Source organism: Hyperolius riggenbachi, chromosome 3 (assembly GCF_040937935.1).
Source record: "Hyperolius riggenbachi isolate aHypRig1 chromosome 3, aHypRig1.pri, whole genome shotgun sequence".
Classification (NCBI taxonomy): Eukaryota; Metazoa; Chordata; class Amphibia; order Anura; family Hyperoliidae; genus Hyperolius; species Hyperolius riggenbachi.
In genome coordinates, this window is record NC_090648.1 from 12,214,820 (window position 1) to 12,231,031 (window position 16,212).

Here is a 16,212-nt window from a genome sequence, read left to right on the forward strand (position 1 = left end):
ACCGCGACGGCTAATGTCCCCCTAGGGGAAGAAAAAACGCGACCGCATCCAAACGCACACGAACGCTGATAAACGCGACGCCAACGAACGCAACGCCTCCAAACGTCCATCTGAACCAGCCCTAAGGCAGGTTTTAAGAGGTGTACTCATGGTAACTGAAACCTGGCGTGACATCACACCTGTGCGGCAATGTCGGCAACCCACGTAGCAACAGAACATGTTACCCAAATAAGTCACAATCCCTACAGCGCAACATGCCTCGCACATGTGTTCAAGGCTTGAGGCTGTAGATACTTTGTGAGCGCTTTTCTGACCATCAGTGCTTTGCACTTTTTTTTAAATCAAAAAATTGTGTTTGCAGCGATTTTACTGCAAGTCAATGGGAGCATATTTTTTTTTCAAAACACTCAAAGCACTGACGGTTATAAAAGCGCTCAGAAAGTGTGCCCTTCAGTCTTATGCTGCACAGCTCGATTTTGCTGCTCGATTCTGCAGGCGATTCTCTTATCTTAAAGAGAACCCGAGGTGGGATTTAATTATGTTAACTGGTTGTGCACACTAACACCAGCCTCTGTTGCCCCATGGTGTGCCTCCAGGACACCCCTGCACGCCGCTATACCCCCCGCAGTGCTGGCGACACGCAGCGTGTCGCCAACACAATGTTTACCTATGCGCTGTCTGTTAGCGCCGCTCCCCCGCCTCCTCTGTATCGGCGCTACCCACCCGCGTCCCTTCCCTCTCACTGATTGGAGGGAAGTCATGCGGGCGGGTAGCGCCGATATGGAGGAGGCGGGGGAGCGGCGCTGACAGACAAGCAGAGGTAAACATTGTGCTGGTGACACGCTGCGTGTCACCAGCACTGCGGGGGCTATAGCGGCGCGCAGGGGGGTCCTGGAGGCACACCATGGGGCAACAGAGGCTGGTGTTAGTGTGCACAACCAGCCTCTGTGCCCCACTAACATAATTAAATTCCACCTCGGGTTCTCTTTAAAGGAGTTATCAGGGAAAAAAAATAATAAAAACAAGTGCTACTTACCTGGGGCTTCCTCCAGCCCCAAGTTCCCAGCATGTCCCTCTCTGCAGCTCCGTCCGCAGCCATTCGCCACAGCTCCGTCCCGGTCCCCAGCGATGACGTCAGGCCGTCCTCCAGGTTAGCCTGTACTGCGCCTGTGGCGCTGTCACTCACCGCCACGTCGACCGGATTGGACTGCGCAGTCTGCTCCGGCCCACGTGGCAGTGATTGACAGCGCCGCTCGCGCAGGCACAGTACAGGCCGACTTGGAGGTCGGCCTGGCATCATCGCCGGGGACCGGAACTGCGGCAAACGGCTGCGGGCAGAGCTGCGGCGAGGGACATGCTGGGAGCTTGGGGCTGGAGGAAGCCCTGGGTAAGTAGCGCTTGTTTTATTATTATAGGGAACAGTGCTTTACGAAACCACTCAAACACGCCATATGACAGCAATGGTGGAAGAATGGTTGCAAATCTCCTAGGTTTAAATGAGTGGTTTCAGAGCATACTGTCAGGTCAGATAGCCAATAGGATCCCCACATGTCTTAAAGGTGCTGCCTACCTAAAGACTGCACTGTGCATGACACAAACATTCTACAACAGAGCGTAAATTGTACTTTAAACAACAAACAGATATTGCCAAGAATGAGCCAAGATCATTTACAGAGATGATGCTAAATCTGGCTTGCATGCAACTTGGAACTAGACCAAGCGAAATAATCAAGAAATGCATCGGATTGGCTTAGCCCCAAGCTACAATTTGAATCCGAGACAAAATAAGTTTCTGATTTAACATCTTTAATCACTTAAACCACAACACTAACTAGCCAGCATTTCAGAGAAGACACCAACGGGCATACAGTAAAACCCAGCAAGGACTGTAGGCTCACCGTCCAATATTGTCTTCTACGTGGAGCCCTTGGCGTACTTGCGTTCAGTCTGTCTCCTGAAATTAGTTCTTATGCTGCCAGGGATCTTTAGACAAATCCTACAATATCTTCGAGACCAGCCTTCCAGAAGCCGACAGATAAATGATTTTATTTAATGTCCACAAATCTTCCACCAAGAGCCCTCCGACATCAGGCCGTCTCTGGATATAGACACGTGTATAAAAGTCTGTGCAAGTGAGTGCATATATGATGCAATATAGATTGATAAAGATGTGAAAGAAAAACACTTTAGGTATTTGGAAAGATTTCCTGTCTTGAGATGTCGCTGCTGACTTGCAGATGTACCGCTCTGAGAAGCAGGAGGCTGGAGGTGCTGTTGTCTTTACATACAAGTGTACCTAGGAGATACCCCTGCATACAGGTGTGCGGTCAATCTCTGCGCTTTGTAAACTTGGGGTCTGGCCTTAGACTGGCATATATAACATAAGATTCCAATCTTGTTGCAGACTATGGCTGACTACAACTATATATGTCTCTCTGGTCTTCTGAAGACCTATTTGTGCATTTATACTTTTATTTCTTAAAGGGGTTTATTTAGTCTGAACACTATATAAGCTGCCTGTGAAGACGTGGTAATCAGTAAGGATGGCTATGAGGGTGAGATCTGCACATAGCACACCCTCCTGGAGGTATCAGGGACCTGGAAGAAAAGGCAGCCCGCTGGATATCAAGCACTTTGCTCTATGAGAGGTCTGCACAAGATCCAGATTAGACCTTTGCCCTCCTACCGGAGGTGGTGTGTTGCCTGGGCTGTGCTAGACCCAATTTTGCTCTCTCTGAGGAACCTTTAGGAGTACATGCAGCACAAACCCACACTGTGGGAATCTATACTATATACAGGGCCTACACACTGTATACATGAAGAAGCTTTGCAAGACTCCTTGAAGGTGTATTTGGAGGAACTAATACACCTTCTCCTTTGTCAATGTAGGACCATTAATAATGCTACTGTAGGCTGTATATTTGCTGGGAGTCTTCTGCACTGATTCTACTCTACAAAGAAGGGAGATATTCAATGCCTTGGCTAATCTATTTCCCTGTAAACAAGGGATCTATAGTACTGGCTCTTGTGTTGAACAGGTCTATGCCTGTCACTATATGCACATGGTCCTCAAACCTCCTGTTAGGTGGGACTGAGTATTAATAAAGGTTGGGTAATCTGAATATGTAGGTGTTAAACCTGTACTCTGTGCATATGGGGAAGGGGGCTTGCAGAGGCCTCAGAGGTGGTCGCTGTGTACAAGTGCTTTTAAAAAGAAAACTTTGGCTTGCTAAACAGTGACTTTTTTTCTTAAGTATAATATAGAAGGGATTCTCTCTTCTATTATATAGGCTCTTCAAACCAGCTTTCAGTTACTAGGAAGAGATCTGATGGATCTCAAGCCTGCTTCTCCTGTGTGTATCCCCTCCTGATGAGTCTGAGCCTCAATATCCTATTTGGGATATTTGCTGCAGGTCTCACTTTCTATATGGCAAGCCTGCTTAATAGCTTATCTAGGGTTCTACTGTACCCTCCACTATCTTAGGTAAGCTACCCAACCTAATATATAGAGGGAAGGGGTCCTCTATGGTATGTGGGGGGTCTTTTGTAGGCCTCTATGGTATGTGGGGGTCTCTCGTAGGCTTCTAGCCTCCCCTTTAGCACTGAAGGTGTCCAGCAGGCCTCAGGCCTTCTGTATAGTGCTTCTGCTGCTCAGTAAATCATGTTGAGGTGTCCTGCAGGCCTCCTCTGCGGTGAGTGGGGTCTCCAGTAATCCCCTGTACGTTGTAGAGGAGTCTCCCGCAGGCCTCAGCCCTGCTCTGTAGTGGCTGGAGGTCTCCTCTCTGCAGTATTCGGGAGCCTCCTGTGCAGCAGGTCAGGGCCTCCTCTGTGGTACGCGGGGGGCTCGGCTAGGCCTCAGGCCTGCACTGTGCACACAGGGCTCTCCGCTGGGCCTCAGGAGCGGCCTCCGTGCGGGTGCGAGCGGCCTCAGGGCCGGCCTCTCTCCTCCCGGCTCTCTCCCTCGGGCGGTAGTCCGTGTGGCTGCCCTCCGCCGCCGCCGCCTCCGTTCTGTACGCTGTGCGCGAGCTGTGTGCGCGGGGATCCCAGGACAAGATGGCGGCCGCGCGGGGTCACGTGACGCGCGCCCTCCTCCCCTCTCCCTCTCGGGGACGCCAGGGGTGGGGCGCGCCGACGCGGCGGAGGCAAAGATGAGGGGACACGTGACCAAAGAGGGCGCCCAATGGGAGGCAGGAGGAGCGGCGCATGACCGGCCCAGCGGCCAATCGGATACAAATCCCTCTTTTTTTTTTCCTACCACCTGCAGTCCGTCCGCCAAGCTTTATTGACACGCGGACACGGCCCCGAGAAGCAGCGAGATTCCGCCCGGGCGGCGCACAGAAATGCTAAAAACCGGCGAGGGGTGGCGGCGAACGTGCGGAATATGTAATAATCCCAAACCGCGTTTGGGGTGTTTTAGACATAAACATCGCGTCACGGGAGAATACTTCCGGTACAAGAGCGGAAGCCTCCTTGTGAAGCCTCAGCCGCCGGGTGTAGTAGGTGGAGTCTGTTCGCTAAATAGAGAGGGGATAGCCCCGCCCACCGTGTTTACTCTGCAGGCGCAGAACATGGCTGGGCAGGGTTACTTGAGTGGCTGCTGGTCCCAGCATGCTTTGCGGCTCCTAATGTGACCCAACACGTTTTATAGGAGTTTGAGGCTAAAGGGGCATACAGACATGCGACTAAAGTCTTTGGTAACGAACGACTAACGATCGTTTATAACGACGATCGTTACAAAATAACCGCTAACGATCGTTAAGGGTAACGATCAGCGACTGAAGTCGTTGCAAACTGGAAATCCGTCCTGGCGGATTTTTTGTAACGACGATCGTTAGCAAAAGTACGTGTGTATGCTGATCGTTACAAAAACGATCGTTCGTTAAGTACCGTACATGCGCAGACAGAGAGAGAGAGACAGAGAGATGTATATAGATATATATATATATATATATATATATATATATAGATGTAGATAGATGTATAGAGATATATAGATATATGTTGACATAGATAGAGATATATCTATCTATATCTCTCTCTCCCTGTGTGTGTATATATATATATAATGTACGCAACTTCCTCTTTCCTACTGGCCATTAACAATGACGTTCGTTCCGGGTTCATTGATCTGAATAACGTTTAGCATACCAGATGCGCTGTATCATACGTTCGTCACTTCCGCATCGTTCGTTCGGAAACGATCTGATCGTTTCCCACTTTCAACACCTCTTTACTAACGACCTTTTCATTTCTCTCCTTAATTGATCGTTCGTCGTTGCTTACGAACGATCGTTATCGCATGTCTGTACGTAGCTTAAGTTTCCACTGTAGCGTTACATTTTCGCCTGCAAAAAAATCGTATAAGATTTTTCTGATTGGTGAAAATTCGCATTTAAATTTGTACGCGTTTTATGCGAATTTCGCATTAGTTAAATATACATAATTGGCCTAGTAACAGCTTAGTCATGACTGCTGACTAGAGATGTAGCGAACGGTTCCCGAACCGTTCGCCGGAGAACATCGCTGAATACATGGGGCTTTTACTACTTCCGGGTCGCTCTGACCCGGAGTAGTACGCCTGCGCTGCCCGGGGAAGCACATCCTAGATCGCACTCCTGTTGCCGGGCACTCTCTGCGTATGTGCGTGACGTCATGAACGACGTCACGCATGTGCGCAGAGAGTGCCCGGCAACAGGAGCGCGATCTAGGACGCGCTTCGCCGGGCAGCGCAGGCGTACTACTCCAGGTCAGAGCGACCCGGAAGTAGTAAAAGCCCCAGAGATGTTCGCCGAGCGAACAGTTCGCGACATCTCTACTGCTGACAACTTCCTGTAGCCATGGATCTAATGCGAAATAACGTGAAAATTCACATTGCCTATACAAAGCATTGTACGCGAATCTTACGCAATGTCCAAAAATATGATGCAGGCCCTCAGATTTTTTCACGTGTACGAACGCGTATGAAAATAGAGTGGAAACAGCTGAATTGACTAACCTTAGTTTTAAAATCTATGCAAATTTTCTGAGCAAAAAAACTGACACAAAACACACAAGTGGAAACAGCCTGAAGGAGGCTGCTTAGCCGAAAGATTACTTATTTTCTCCTATTTGATTTAACCTCCTTGGCGGTATGGACGACCTCAGCTCATCAATGACCGCTGGAGGGAGTTGCTCAGGCCCCGCTGGGCCGATTTTCACAATTTTTTTTTAAAACACGCAGCAAGCACTTTGCTTGCTGCGTGTTGGTCCCGCTCGCCGCCGATGCGCCGCTGCCCGCCACTTAGCCGCCGCCCCCGCTGAGACCCCTGCGCAGCCTGGCCAATCAGTGCCAGGCAGCGCTGAGGGGTGGATCGGGACTCCGTCTGACATCACGATGTTGACGACGTCGATGACGTCATCGCGATTGTCGTCATGGCGATCGAAGGGGGAAGCCCTTAAGGAAATCCCGTTCAGAACGGGATTTCCTTACGTGGGTGCGCACTGGCGGCGATCGAAGTTACGCGCTGGACCCCGCAGGGAGGGGGGCATCATGTAGCTAGCGCTAGGCTAGCTACATGAGTTAAAAAATAAAAAAAATTTAAAACAACTGCTGCGCCGCCACCCTGGCGCAGGTAATAGAACGCCAGGGTGGTTAAAGGGGAACTGAAGTGAGAAGAATATGGAGGTTGCCATATTTATTTCCTTTTAAGCAATCCCAGTTGCCTGGCAGCCCTGCTAATCTATTTGGCTGCTGAAGTGTCTGAATCACACCAGAAACAAGCATGCAGCTAATCTTGTCAGAAACACCTGATCTGCTGCATACTTGTTCAGGGGCTATGGCTAAAAGTATTATAGGCAGAGGCTCAGCAGGGCTGCCAGGTAACTGGTATTGCTTTAAAAGAAATAAAGATGGCAGCCTCCTTATACCTTTCACTACAGTTTCCCTTTAACGGTATCACCCCGATTCACAACGCATTGCAGAGAGAAGTAGAAGGGAGTGAGGGGCGTGACCGGACGGAAGGGTCTTATTACTGTCTGTGGCCCAGCTGGGGAGATTTCTTCTCACTTCTTGGCCTTCACTCATTTTCATCTTCTGTTTAAAATAACTTGTCAGTATTCTGAAAAAGTACTGCCAACATTTTCTTCCTTGCTGGTGGCTTTAAAGCGGGATTATCACCATAAAAATCAAATTTCAACAGCAACTGGTCTGAGTGTATTAAAGAGACACTGAAGCAGAAAAAATATGATATAGTGAATTGGTTGTGTACTATGAATAATTACTAGAATATTAGCAGCAAAGAAAATATTCTCATATTTTTACTTTCAGGTATAATGGCCTCGATTCATCATTGTCTTTGAGATAACTTTTTCCAGTTTGTTAAATTACCGAATTCGAAGTTTAGCGATTTCTAGTTGTATTCATCAAGGTTTTTCAGCATTCGGTGTGAATTCGATAACAATTCGGTAAACATTCGGTAACGTGTCGATATTTCCATGTTACAGCGGTAATTTAACACAAGGCCATAAGATTCCCATGGAATTGTGGGTAAAAGGCAGTCCTTTGAGCACTACGTAGCAACATTCTGAATAGGGCTTAACACCTGGACCAGGATTCTGGAAGTGGTTGGGACAATCCCACAATTTGATAGGAGCCTTTTCTAAAAAATTATAGTGCAGCTAGCAAATTAGTTAACCCTGGCACTGCCTGTGTTCTCTTACAAGATGATTCAAGAGAAATGCAGATGTCGTGTTATAGCAAATAAATCTATTCTCTTGCAAATGGATATGGTTCTAGACCTTATTCTTGCCCTTCTGCGCCTTTGAATCACTCTCAGCTGATACATAACCACTTCAAATGGCTCCATCTTCTCTGTCAGCAATGATCTGACAGGAATAACGACAGAGCAGTGAAGGAGATAACTAATCCTAAATGTAACGCCAAACCACGCCCACTTTCTTTTTCATGAATTGCACTTTATTCCGTTTTAGCGAATCGTTACCGAATCGTTACCGAATGTTCGCTAACAGCTGTAGATAACTTTGATGAATCCTGAAATTAAGTTAACAAATTCGGTATTTTACCAAACTGTTGTTAACAAATTTGCTAAGTGTTGATGAATCGAGGCCATAGTGTTTTTTCTAACATTGCATCATTCTATAATATGTGCAGATTACACAACACTCAGCATTCAAAATGATTCTTTCAGAGCAGTCTGTGAACTAATGACCTCTCCTCTGGCAGAGAAAAGTAAAATTGTTCCCTAACACTTGAGATAATAAAAGTCAGAAGACAGCCCTCTCCAGGACTTTGAAAGTCGTAGAGCTTAATGGCTTTTTTTGCATAGAGATAACAACTGGAGTTTCTTAACTCTTCCTGTACTGGAAACAATTAGACTGATGTATCTGATCTTAATGTTTTATTTCTTAGCTGTACTACACATACAAATCATAATATCATAATTTTTTTCCGCTTCAGTGTCTCTTTAAGTGATAAAGATGCTAATTCTTCATTCAAAACTTTCAAAACGTTTTCTGCTGTTATGGTTTGGAGTTATCACATACTTTAGGAGCACTGGCCCTTTAATAGCCATTGCCATTCTGTTGCATGCTGGGAGTTCTTTTTATGTATAATATATTTCTCCTCTTCCATTTATTTCCCTGCCTAGCTGCTTATATAAAACACGATCCCCTGCTCACTTGTGTTTACAAGCAAGGTGACTCAGTGATTGGAGGAGAAAACAAAAAAAGTTGAGGGCAGAAATTACATCAGTATTTAGCCTCAAACTATGGGCAAAATACATGGTTCCCACCAGGAACAGAATTCTCTTCATTTATTATATACATTTCACTGAAATCAAAACATGGACAGTACAATACATGTGTTATGTAAGTCTATGAAGTATTTATCTACTTATATATGTGTGTTTTTCCCTGGCATAGTATGGCTGATCCTACTGCTTTAAATGCATTTTATTGATGGGTTGAAATACAGTACAATCTTGTTATAGTAAATTCTGATTTGGTTACATTTAGGCAGCATGGTGGCGTAGTCTCTTGCCTTGCAGCGCTGGGTCCTTGGTTTGATTCCCAGTAGGGGGCACTATCTGTATGGAGTTTGTATGTTGTCCCTGTGGGTTTCCTCCGGGCACTCTGGTCTCCTCCCACATCCCAAAACATACAGATAAGATTAAAATTGGCCCTAGACTACGATACATACACTACATGATACCTACATAGACATATGACTGTGGTAGGGATTAGAGTGTGAGGGACAGTTAAGTGACAAGACAATATACTCCGTACAGCGCTGTGGAAGATGTTGGTGCTATATGAACCGGGCCGCCATCAGAAATTTTGGGGCCCCTCACACGTCATCAGGCCTGGTCCCCTCTCCCTGAGCCCACCCACTGGTTGCTGTGCCCGCCCACTAGCCACCCCACCCCCGTGTTCGTGCACAAAGTGCGCTGCGGCGAAAAATGTGCATGGCTCCGACACAGCGTGATGCAGCAAAAAGTGGGCGTGGCCATGGCATGTTGTGGGTGGAGCCAAATACAAGCAAAATACAGGTAGTCCCTAGCTAACAAATGAGATCGGGACTGGTGCACCAGTATAGGTTAGCCAGGTACAGGTGCCCCCAGTATAGGTAGTAAGCTATAGGTGCCTCAGTATAAGTAGCCAAGTATAAGTAGTTCCCCAGTATAGGTAGCCAGCTATAGGTGGTGCCCCAGTATAGGTAGCCTGATGTAGATGCCCTCAGTATAGGTAGCCTGGTATAGCTGGTGCCCCAGTATAGTCCAGCAAGGTACAGGTGCCCCAGTATAGGTATTCAACTATAGGTGGTGCCCTGGTATAGGTAACCTGGTATAGTTGCCCCCTGTATAGGTAGCCTGGTATGGGTGGTGCACCAGTATAGGTTAGCCAGGTACAGGTGCCCCCAGTATAGGTAGTAAGCTATAGGTGCCTCAGTATAAGTAGCCAAGTATAAGTAGTTCACCAGTATAGGTAGCCAGCTATAGGTGGTGCCCCAGTTTAGGTAACCTGGTGTAGATGCCCCCAATATAGGTAGCCAGGTATAGCTGGTGCCCCAGTATAGTCCAGTAGGATACAGGTGCCCCAGTATAGGTATTCAACTATAGGTGGTGCCCCGGTATGGGTAGCCTGTAGCCAGGTACCTTGCCCCCAGTATAGGTAGTAAGCTATAGGTGCCTCAGTATAAGTAGTTCCCCAGTATAGGTAGCCAGCTATAGGTGGTGCCCCAGTTTAGGTAACCTGGTGTAGATGCCCCCAGTATAGGTAGCCAGCTATAGGTGGTGCCCCAGTATAGTCCAGTAGGATACAGGTGCCCCAGTATAGGTATTCAACTATAGGTGGTGCCCTGGTATGGGTAGCCTGTAGCCAGATACAGGTAGTGCCCCAGTATTGAAAGTCCACTGTAGCGGGCTCACTCACCTGCTCCCAACGTTCAAGCGCTGTCATCACTCTTCTCTCAGTGCTGGAACGCGGTGTGCTGGTTAGTGAGCCACAGGCCCGCAGTCAGCACATGCGGGCCTTTCAGCACTTTGGGGGGGGGGGGGGGGCAGAAGCCCTGGGGCCCTCACTGCAGTGTCAGCTGTCCCCCCTGATGGCTGCCCTATGAATAATAATAATGAGTATATGAGAATGAGAGTATTGCCTGGTACAGTAAGCCCATATATAATAGAAGTTCTGTTGTAGTAAACCTGTTTTTTTTTTTTTTGGTCCCTGCGGCATTCTGTACCCAGCTATAGTGGAAAGAGGGAAGGCGCATGCGTCATATATCAGTCAGAGACTCATGAGCCGTGGTTGGTGGGTGGGCTTACAGCCACTTGTAGTTTGTTTGCTATCTGCACACTATTCTGGGCCTAGGAAGATTACTACAAAAGCCGGTGAGACCTATGCTTCCTGTGTAAGCTGCTATCTGATTACTACGGGAATTACCTGTCATCTGTGACTTGCTTGTGCACGGCTGCCATGGCTCAGTATCATCCAGGCTGCACAGTGGAGTGTGGACAGAGAGAGGAGCACACTATCAGTACTGTAGCTGCATTAACTGGGGAGACCTATGTTTCAAATGCAAGCTGTTGCATGGTTATTACATGCAAATCCCTGCATATTGAGCACTGTGCATTGTGATCTAGCATAGACACAGTCTTTGCTCACTTGCTGAACAATTGAAAATAAAAAATGACTCCCAATTCTTCCACACATTAAATATTACTATTTAGCCGCACACCTTAGACAAATAAAGGAATGGACTAACTTTAAAGTGTTTACTAAATGGGGTCTCCTAGAAGCCACTAGTCTACTCCCTATATCACTGGCCTCACTTATATGGTCAGATATCCCCCCCCCCCCCCCCCCAAATTGACCCAATCTGAATTCCTACCTACCATTACTTTCACAATACACATTTGGAAATCTATCACACACACAGCCCATCTAAAATCTAGCCCTTCACCACTTCTTCCAATCTTAGGAAATCCATCTTTCCCCCCAGGTATATCAAAAACCGTTATGACAAAATGGTTTAATCTAGGCTATTTCAACCTCCTCGATTGGACAGACCCGAAGACTAATAAATTACTAAATAGAGCCACACTAGAGGATAAGATACAATTCAATTCCCAAACCCTATTGGAATTTAACCAAATCACACACTACCTCCAGCAACAAAGCAGGGCCTGTAAATCCACTCATAACTCTTCACAAACCCTCTTTGAGACCATCTGCCTATATAGAGGACACCAAAAAAACCTTATATCGCAAATATATAATACGCTTCATAATAAATCAGGCACAGCAATTCCTTCCCACCCCTATATGAAAAAATGGGGAAAAGCATTATCCATACCTATCCCTCTAGAAGATTGGGAAGATATTTGGGAGAATGCAAAACATTTCTCAATGTGTGTACAAATTAAAGAAAATATTTATAAGATTCTCTACAGATGGTACCTGACTCCCTCCATACTTGCAAAAATTTACCCGGGCACCTCTGATTTGTGCTGGAGAGGGTGTGGTGAGAAAGGAACCCTAGAACACATTTTCTGGCACTGCCCACTGATCTTACCCCTTTGGCAACAAGTTCAAGATTTAATCTTATCTACCACAGGCACTGTAATCCCCATGGACCCCTTACTAATGTTACTGGGTAAACCCCCTCTAAATGTTAACCGTCATATTTCCAGGCTCATAACCCACATTTTAACAGCCACCAGGCTCGCAATAGCCACAGCATGGAAGAATATAGCTCCACCTACCATTTCCGAAATGAAAAACAAAATAACATGGACTAAAACCATGGAGCAGATGACTGCCACACTTAGAGACACAGAAATCAACTTCCATAGGGTTTGGGACCCATGGGTATATACCACTACAGACCACAATCCCCCATAAGGGGCAAGTATCTATAAAATATCCTCTCAGAAATCCCAAATGATACAGTCTTATGTAAAAAATGGTCAGGAGATGTGATAGGCCCTTGCAACTACCTTCAACCACATAAAGATTCTTGAATTAATCTGGCCTGAACCATTGTGACCGACCCTTATACTATGACCTTCATGTTTATTTGTTCTATGTTACTTTACTTTACTGCTGATACTATTTACTTATTAGAATGTCTTCTGCATCTTCAAAACAGCTTAATCAGCAGGACCACAATATCTTTACTACCATTTATATCTATGATTGTATAACCTGGACTCTGCGGATTGATGCTCTATATAATACCTTCATGCTCACTTAAAGGGAAGGTTCAGGGACGCTGTGAAAAAAATCCAAATCCACTTACCTGGGGCTTCCTCCAGCCCGTGGCAGGCAGGAGGTGCCCTCGTTGCGGCTCCGCAGGCTCCCGGTCTCCTCCGGTGGCGCGCCCGACCTGGCCAGGCCGGCTGCCAGGTCGGGCTCTTCTGCGCTCCAATGTGCGGCTCACTGGTGCGCGCTGACGTCATCGGACGTCCTCCGGGCTGTACTGCGCAGGCTCAGTAGTTCTGAGCCTGCGCAGTACAGCCCGGAGGACGTCCGATGACGTCAGCGCGCACCAGTGAGCCGCACATTGGAGCGCAGAAGAGCCCGACCTGGCAGCCGGCCTGGCCAGGTCGGGCGCGCCCCCGGAGGAGACCGGGAGCCTGCGGAGCCGCGACGAGGGCACCTCCTGCCTGCCACGGGCTGGAGGAAGCCCCAGGTAAGTGGATTTGGATTTTTTTCACAGCATCCCTGAACCTTCCCTTTAAAAGTGACCAAACTCAGTATAAGAGGAAATATGCCTCAAACTGAAGACCATAGACTGTTAATGGTACTCTGTACTACTCTCTTCATCTCAGTATGCCTGTAGAGCTCAACCCAGGCAATATAATTTAAATGTTACGTAATTATCTGTTCATGATAAATGACAAGTTATATATTGTTTGTCCCTGCTTCAATATCTGTATGTATAAAGATTTGTTTGACTTTTATCTATACTAAAATAAAAATTAGTGAAACAAAAAAAAATGACTCTCAATTATTGACCGAATTAAGATCCAGCAATATAGTATGCTTTATGTGCTTGAGTATGACTATTTATAATATAGTAAATCACTTTTCCTGGTCATTTGGAGTTTACTATTAACCTCCTTGGCGGTAATCCCGAGCTGAGCTCGGGGTATGCCGCCGGAGGTCGCCGCTCAGGCCCTGCTGGGCCGATTTTCATTCTGAAAAAAGCAGCACACGCAGCCGGCACTTTGCCAGCCGCGTGTGCTGCCCGATCGCCGCCGCTCCGCGGCGATCCGCCGCGTGCAGCGGCGATCCGCCGCGTGCAGCGGCGAAAGAGGGTCCCCCCAGCCGCCCGAGCCCAGCGCAGCCGGAACAAACAGTTCCGGCCGGCGCTAGGGGCTGGATCGGGCGGCTCTGACGTCAGGACGTCGACTGACGTCCATGACGTCACTCCGCTCGTCGCCATGGCGACGAGGAAAGCGAAACAAGATAGGCCGCTCATTGCGGTTGGCTGCATGAAATATTTTTTTTTTAATTTAAAAAAAACCACATTGCAGCCTCCCTGGCAAAATAAATAAACCGCCAGGGAGGTTAAGACTTGAATAAGGGCCCTTGTCTTCTGTGACAAGGAGAGGCATTAACCTTTCTCTGTGCTGACAGAGGCGGCTAAAAAAAAAAAAAGAATTGATAGCTGTCCTAAACCTTTCTCATTCCTGCTCTATGTGAAAGTTTCTCTGTGGACTTCATTGTCAGTATTGTGGAGCTCTCTCACGTCCTGTGAGAGAAACAGGAAGTGGGAAAAACTGTCCCCGATATAAACAACAACAAAAAAAACATACTTTATTTAGCTCTACCTCAAAAAGCTCCAGGTGGACTCCCCAGGAATATGTTTATTTTTGGATAATCAGAAAAGGGTCTGGAACCCCTCTGGGTGTTTATTGATGTCTGTGTCTCCATTGGGGAGACACTTCCTATCCACAGTTGGAAATAATTCTGTTTTGTTGCAGGAGGAAGAGTTCCGAACCATCACCTCTCCCCACTCTATTTCCCGTCTTTAGAAACTGTTGGATTTGAAAGATCAAGAAACAAATTTGTCTATCTTTTGAGGCCTTTTGCAAACTTCTTTTTACAAAGATAATCTGCAGATTGATCTTTGATTTTTCACAGACTTTTATCTGCCGTCTGTACCCAGATTCTCAGATGATCTAAAGATCTGCTAGGGCAGCACGGTGGCGTAGGTGTTAGCGCTCTTGCCTTGCAACGCTGGGTTCCCGGGTCAAATCCCAGCCAGGTCAACATCTGCAAGGAGTTTGTATGTTCTCCCCGTGTCTGCGTGGGTTTCCTCCGGGCGCTCCAGTTTCCTCCCACATTAAAAAAAAAACCATACAGATAAGTTAATTGGCTTCCCCCTAAAAAATTGGCCCTAGACTATGATACATACACTACACCAGGGCTTTTCAATGTTTTCACTCATTGTACCACTTTTATCACCTGAAAAATGTGAAGTACCACCAGTGTGTCAGCACAATAGATCTGCCCAGATCAGGCTCGGCTGTTTCCAGAGGAGCCCGAGCGGAGAGCTGCTACCGCTCATACACTCACACTAACAAGGAGATCTTTGAGGGGTTCCAGCGATGGATCCCCTCTACTGAGGAGGAAGCCTCTTTTTAGGATCAAGAGGCTTCCTACTCCCGGGGCAGTTTTTTCTTACAGGTACACTTTAAGAAGGGGGGGGGGGGGGGCATATGGTAGGGGAATAGCAGAAGGCATTGGTGGGGAGGCAGAGGAGCGAGTGAGGGGTAGCCAAACTTTGTGGAGGCAGGACGGGACCAGGACAAGCGTCAGGTGGGCAATTAAGTAGCAGACAGGTCGCTTTGAGTAGATCGGGGTTATTTATTTCAACTTTAGTTTTATGTCCCTGCATATATTTGTTGTTCTAATTGGCTGCAGGCATCTGTCCATTTGTGTAGCAGTTCCCGATTCTTTGGGGTACGTCTTCATGGCTTAGATAGGGAGTGGCTAACTCCCTCTTGCGTGTGGTCCGGTATTAGTCATGAAGAGAATCCGGAGACATAACAAGAGTTGTTTAGGTGATACCTTTAAAGGGAAACTTCAGTCTAAACAAACATACTGTTATTAAGATACATTAGTTATGTTAATAGAATAGATAGGTAATATAATCTCTTACCCACCCTGTTTTAAAAGAACAGGCAAATGTTTGTGATTCATGGGAGCTGCCATCTTTGTCATGATGGCAGCCATCTTTTTGGTTGAAAGGAGGTGACAGGGAGCATGAGACACAGTTCCAACTGTCCTGTGTCCTGATTACCCCTCCCAGCTGCACACACTAGGCTTCAAATGTCAAATTCAAAATGTAAAAAAAAAAAATTGCACCAAACAGCAGAACGAGAACATCAGAAATTCCATCATGCTTTGCACAGCATCAGGGGGAAAAGTGCCCGGGCGGTTATCTTCTGTGCAGCTAAAAATGAGGCTTGTATAAGAGAAACAAAGTTCTGATGCTGTGAAACTGTTAAAGAAACACCAGGCCTTTTCAGTGCTGCTGATTTTTAGTCTGGAGGTTGACTTTAACCACTTCGCCATATCTGGACAGATATATCCGTCCAGATAGGCACTGCTGCTGCAGCCGTGTGGTGCGCGCGATCGGGCACGCTCCCGCTGCCCCCCCGATCAGTGAATGGGAATATAATTCCCATTCACCGATCTAAGTCCCCA

At 47.0% G+C, this 16,212-nt stretch overlaps 1 protein-coding gene across 1 annotated transcript in view; it reads right to left on the minus strand.

Annotated features, from left to right (window-relative positions):
* The window catches only part of GIGYF1 (GRB10 interacting GYF protein 1), a 100,328-nt gene extending 96,195 nt beyond the window's left edge, over positions 1 to 4,133 (minus strand). The window contains exon 1 of the mRNA XM_068273856.1: positions 1,899 to 4,133. The gene's annotated coding sequence lies outside the window, so the exon portion shown is untranslated. The remainder of the gene's footprint in view (positions 1 to 1,898) is intronic.
* Between the last annotated feature and the right edge of the window lie 12,079 nt (positions 4,134 to 16,212).